Raw genomic sequence first — 6,000 nt, 5'->3', positions numbered from 1 at the left:
TTTCATGTCATTTTCATATCATTCTGTCATCGCCTCGGTTTGCGTGCCCGTGTGCACGCATTTCGAGGCACTTCATTTTCTGCCATCGGCATCTTATGTGAGTGTGGCTGAGGCTCTCTCATGTTAGTATAAGTCCATGTTGCATTTTTTCATGTCATTCGCATCGCTTTCGCATCACCTCGGTTTGCGTGCCAGTGTGCACGCATTTCGAGGCACTTCATTTTCTGCCATCGGCATCTTATGTGAGTGTGGCTGAGGCTCTCTCATGTTAGTATAAGTCCATGTTGCATTTTTCATGACATTCGCATCGCTTTCGCATCGCCTTGGTTTGCGTGCCAGTGTGCACGCATTTCGAGGCACTTCATTTTTATCCGACAGCATCCGATGTGAGTGTGGCTGACGCTCTCTCATGTTGGTATAAGCCCATTTGTCATTTCCATGTCATTTCATCACATTTTAGCATCGCCTCGGTTTGCGTGCCCGTGTGCACGCATTTCGAGGAACTTTATTTTCTGCCACCGGCATCCGATGTGAGTGTGGCTGAGGCTCTCTCATGTTGGTATAAGCCCATTTGTCAATTCCATGTCATTTCATCATTCTATCATTGCCTCGATTTGCGTGCCCGCGTACACGCACTTCGAGACACATATCATCGCCTCGATTTGCGTGCCCGCGTGCACGTACTTCGAGATACATATCATCGCCTCGGTTTGCGTGCCCGCGTGCACGTACTTCGAGACACATATCATTGCCTCGGTTTGTGTGCCCGCGTGCACGTACTTCGAGACACATATCATCGTCTCGGTTTGCGTGCCCGTGTGCACGCATTTCGAGGCAGGTCATTCCATAGCATTGTGTATGTTAGGATTGCATCTTAGTTGCATTTCATGCATATCATGCATATTGCATCGTGTCCGGAATAGGAGTTAGCCCGGGCACGGGAAACGTGGTACATTTCGTACTCCGAGTGACGGAATGTGTCTCAATTCCCCAGTCACCGACACTCCGGATTATCCATGATGGAGTTAGGTTTTAGCTGTAGTTTCATGTGCATTCATCCTATATTGAGTTGTGCATTTCGACTCCTCGGCCATCATGCCTCGGTATGCGTGATTGGTGGCACGAGGATCGAGACATGCATATATTTGTGCAAATACATTGCTTTGCCCCTTTCTTGCTCTCTGTTGCAGCAAAACCAGGAATCAGCAACTTTTCGGGACTTGGCACGCTTTTCAAGAATAACAGATGTAAACAGAGGCTAATTGGGGCATTCCGGTGGATTTCTGCGCAAGACAATCCGGACATGCATCATCCATCAGAAGCAAGGCGGTCCCTGGCTTGCACGCCAGTTTTATTTGCTTTCTAGTTAATTCATTTAATTAATTAGAATTCTGTAATATTTTGGACTGTAATATTCTTTTATTTGGGGACTGTAATATTTGGACTGTATTATTTATTTGGACCCTCCGAGTGAGGGCACAACTGTAATAAGTGTGGGTGAGTGTGATGTATGTCTTCCAACCCCACGTCTTTCTCCCTTTTATTTATCCGCTTTTGATGGTTAGATTAGGGCATATTTCAATTAGCATACAGTATGATAGCATGTTTGCATCATTCATCTGTATTGCATGCATCGGGCTCGGCGCATCATACTAACTGCATTGTACTTTCAATTCCAAGTTGAATACATGTTAGTTGTAGCATTTCATATGCCATCTTAGAATAGCCGAGCCTACTATAGTTGCATTTTGCATGTGTTGCATTAGGCATTTCTGTATAATTAGGATCATGCATAATTTCTAATGTAGTTTCTGTTTTTGGCTTGGAGTACTCGGTAAGCTTTATGCTTTAGCATCCTTGCATGCGTGTGAATGAATGCCATGATAGCATGCTTACCATGAGGCTATGTGCTTATCTGATATATCTGCCTGAATGCCTGTGGGTGAAGGTTGGGTTATCTGAATTGGAATGAATCATCAAAATGTTTCAAGCCTACCTGCGGGTAGCAAACCATTTTCAAAAACAAACATGAAATGTTTTGTTCCAATTCAAGCGACCCGGTCTATACTTATATGCTGTGAGCATCACATAGTGACCTAGGCTAATAACCGGAATAAGAACTCACAATGTTTTCAAAAATTGATATCATGGTTAGTAGGGGCCGGTCTATGACCGGGCGAGCGGGGGTGCTCACGAAGTGACCTTCCCCAATCGTACCCAAGTTCCCGAGCCGAGGCAACTTTGGTGATGACGGACACGTGGCCTTTTGGCACCGAGTCAGGGTTTCCTAAATTTCCCAAAATAAAATATTTAGGTGGCGACTCTGTATCTGGCAAAGCAGTCCATGTTTGGCACTTCTTTCAAAAATCAGTTTTCCTAAAACGATTTGCCGGATTTGGACTCTTTGGTTCAGATTTAGAACTGTGACTACGAAAAGTCGAGTCCGAGCTGTAGCGAGGCCCCCCGCGGGCTTGTTACAGTTTCTGGCGACTCCACTGGGGATTTAGAGAACTTGACTCGAACTCATGATATCTGTATCTGGCAAAGCAGTCCATGTTTGGCACTTCTTTCAAAAATCAGTTTTCCTAAAACGATTTGCCGGATTTGGACTCTTTGGTTCAGATTTAGAACCGTGACTACGAAAAGTCGAGTCCGAGCTGTAGTGAGGCCCCCCGCGGGCTTGTTACAGTTTCTGGCGACTCTGCTGGGGATTTAGAGAACTTGACTCGAACTCATGATATCTGTTTTTTTACTACACTTGTGTGTTTCTTTGCATTGCATTTGCATTGGTGCGCCTAGGACACCGTGTTTGCCATCTGCTATTCCTGAACGGTTTTCCGGAGGCTTGTCTTGTCAAGGCATGACCATAAGGCTGACCGGTTGTGGGCTCTGCCAGTATGGGAACACAAACCCCGGTTTCACCGGGGCACCCTTTTGACCATTCGACCTAGTGCATATTCGGATCCATAGTGACCATTCCAAATTAGGACAGGTTGCTTACCCGTTTATAAGTTGTTTGAAACCGCTGCGTGCGTAGTGAAACCCTAGTTCCTGACACAATAGGACAGGGAAACCCTACCCCAACATAGGGGTGTTTTGGCTCTCACTTATCTGTTATGTGCTTTAGAGTGCGTCTCTACAGGAATGCATGTATCAGTATATGAGTTTGGGCATCAAGCCTGCGGACTTCAGTTCAGAATTGTCAGTATCAGGCCTGCGGGCATTATATCAGTATATGAGTTTGAGTATCAAGCCTACGGGCTACGGTTCAGTATTGACAGTATCAGGCCTGCGGGCATCAGTTCAGTATTGTCGACATCAGGCCTGCGGGCATCAGTTTTGTATTACGGGTATCAAGCCTGCGGGCATCAGCCAGTATTTGAGGATTAATTATCTGCGGATATCAGATTCTGTTTCAGGGAACAATGATACAGGGATAATGATCAGTGTTCGAGGCCAGTGTGTATTTCAGCTTATTGACTGTGTGTTGATTATGCCCGACTGTGTGTCTTGCATTTTATTTTAAGCTGTTATGCTGTCCGTTTATCTGTTTATTTATTTCCTTTTCGGTTTATTTATCTTTTGCTAGGTCAGTTTAGCACGATTGCTTCCAACCCAACAGGCATTCCCCAAGCACCTTGGACACGAGGTCATCGACTCCACCGATCTGAGGATCTAATCGACGGACAGCCAGTGTTCCGTTCTCTACCCCCTGTTACCAGAAGGAAGCCAAAAAGGCGCAGTACGTCAGAACAAAGATTGTCAGAACAGTGGGTTACTTTATCAGAGGACTACAGGACTGAGGTCTCAATTACTGCTGTAGAAATAGACATACCAGTTAGACAGATGGATCAACCGAATACATCAGGGATTGAGGCTTTGATGCGCCAGATGCAGGAGAGTATGAAGCAAATGCACGATGATACCGCCCGTCAAGCGGAATTCTCCAAACAGCAGGCCACAGTCATGGCCCAGCAGACTGAGTTGATTGCCAGACTGCAACAACAGAATACAGCGTCTCCTTCACAAACAATCCCTCCTCCGGCAGGAGCCCCATTACCTGAAAAGGCTCCTGCTATCCAGGACGTCCCTCCAAACACCCAGACTACTGTACCGACTATCCAAAATCTGCAAGAGGACACAAGTCTTCCAACGGGGCCAGCTCCGCCCCCGATTCCACCACAACTGTCCAAGGTTCATATATCTAATCACCCGGACTCTCCATCCGAGGTCGAGGTTGATCAAACAGCTCTGAAATTGAGCAAACTGGAGAAGCTCTTCAAGAAATCCCAAGGGGCCAAGGCTATGCCGGATATCGGAGATGGATATACCGAGGAGGCCATGACACTCCCCGATAGGTTCAAAATGCCACAAATCGACCGTTTTGACGGGACCGGCGACCCCATGGTCCATATCCGACTGTTTGCAGATGTCTTGCGGTCGATGGGCCTAACACGACAACAGAAGCTCTCACTATTCGGCCGAACCCTGTCGGGTGTGGCCTCCCATTGGTACGCAAGATTATCAGATGAGGTGAAGAAAAATTGGGATGAGATGGCTGAGGCCTTTGTCACACAATATTCATACAACACTCAGATCGAGATCACAACCCGTGATCTTGAGACGACGAGACAAGAGCCCAAGGAATCTTTCTCGGACTTTGTGACCCGATGGAGGGCAAAGGCGTCAACGATGACTTTAAGGCCCACTGACAGAGATCAAATTCGGATGATTGTGCGCAATCTCCACCCGAAGTTAATGCAAAGAATGATTGTGGTCCCCTTCCCTACTTTCGCAGATTTACATGATATGGGGGTGCAAATAGAAGATGCTATGAGGCAAGGACTGTTTGACCAGGATAGAGAACAACCGAGGAGGACCTTCAATCGCAATAACAACGCAGGCCCGAGCGGCACTGCAAATACGAGAGCCTCGGAAGTTGGTATGGTCACCACCACTCCCCCTCCCCCTCCAAGACCTATGACTGCCACACCATTCTCCGGCGCGTCCAGAAGCAACACACAAGCCAACAGCCGATTCCAACCACGAGGCCAAAGAACCTTTACCCAACTATATATGCCTCTGACCAAAGTTCTAGGAATACTGATCAGAAAGAATCATTTAAAACCCCTAGAACCAAAGCCATTACCGAATCCACTTCCCCCCTCATATGACCTGTCAAAATACTGTGCATACCACCAACAACACGGTCATGACACCGACCGTTGTTACAGATTGCGTCATGAGATCCAAGATCTTATTGACAAACAGGTGATCGCACCTCCCGATCAACCCAATGTTACAACCAACCCTCTCCCATCACATAACCAAGCTCCTCCTCCCAAAAGAATTAACTTTATCCAGACTGGGGTCGCATCTTACGATCCTAGCATCTACATTACGCCCACCCACCTACCCAAGCCAGAGGTGCTCCTTCCCGATTGCACTGATTTCTTGTGCATGGTGGACATCTCCAAAACCCAAACAGAACCGGTGGTGGTGACCGTCGAAGACAGGGCAGGGCAGATTTTGGGAGGAAATGAGATTGTTGAATCTGAAACTGGACAGAATTTTGTCGGGGGAGCCTATGATCCAAGCAAGCACATCCTATCAACGAGCCGAATTGGGCTAAGTGTAGAATTGCCAGAGACAGGAGAGCTATGCATGATCCGGGGGGATAGATCTGGGCTATGGACAGATGAGCTGACAACTGCAGGGGAGGACTTTGCCAACCTGCAACTTCTTGATGACCAGGAACTGGGGGAGGCGTCAATTAATTGGTATGATTATGAGGAATCAGAGGAGGCCACGGGATGGCTCGAAGATCAACCGGATGCAGTGAGGGAAGCCCAATCAGAACAGAGCCCGACAGGGGCAGAAATATCAGTTGTGGCCGGAACGGCCGAAAGTCAAGTTGTACCGCCGGAGAGCGCCGGTGTAGAGAATTCCGCTCAGGACATGGGCATTACGGATGTAGGAACTGTTGAACAAACAGCTGTA

This window comes from Camellia sinensis, chromosome 3 (genome assembly GCF_055761805.1).
Source record: "Camellia sinensis isolate YWXY chromosome 3, ASM5576180v1, whole genome shotgun sequence".
In the NCBI taxonomy this organism is placed as follows: domain Eukaryota; kingdom Viridiplantae; phylum Streptophyta; class Magnoliopsida; order Ericales; family Theaceae; genus Camellia; species Camellia sinensis.
The sequence above is the reverse complement of the archived record's forward strand: the minus strand, read 5'-3'. Positions refer to the sequence as shown.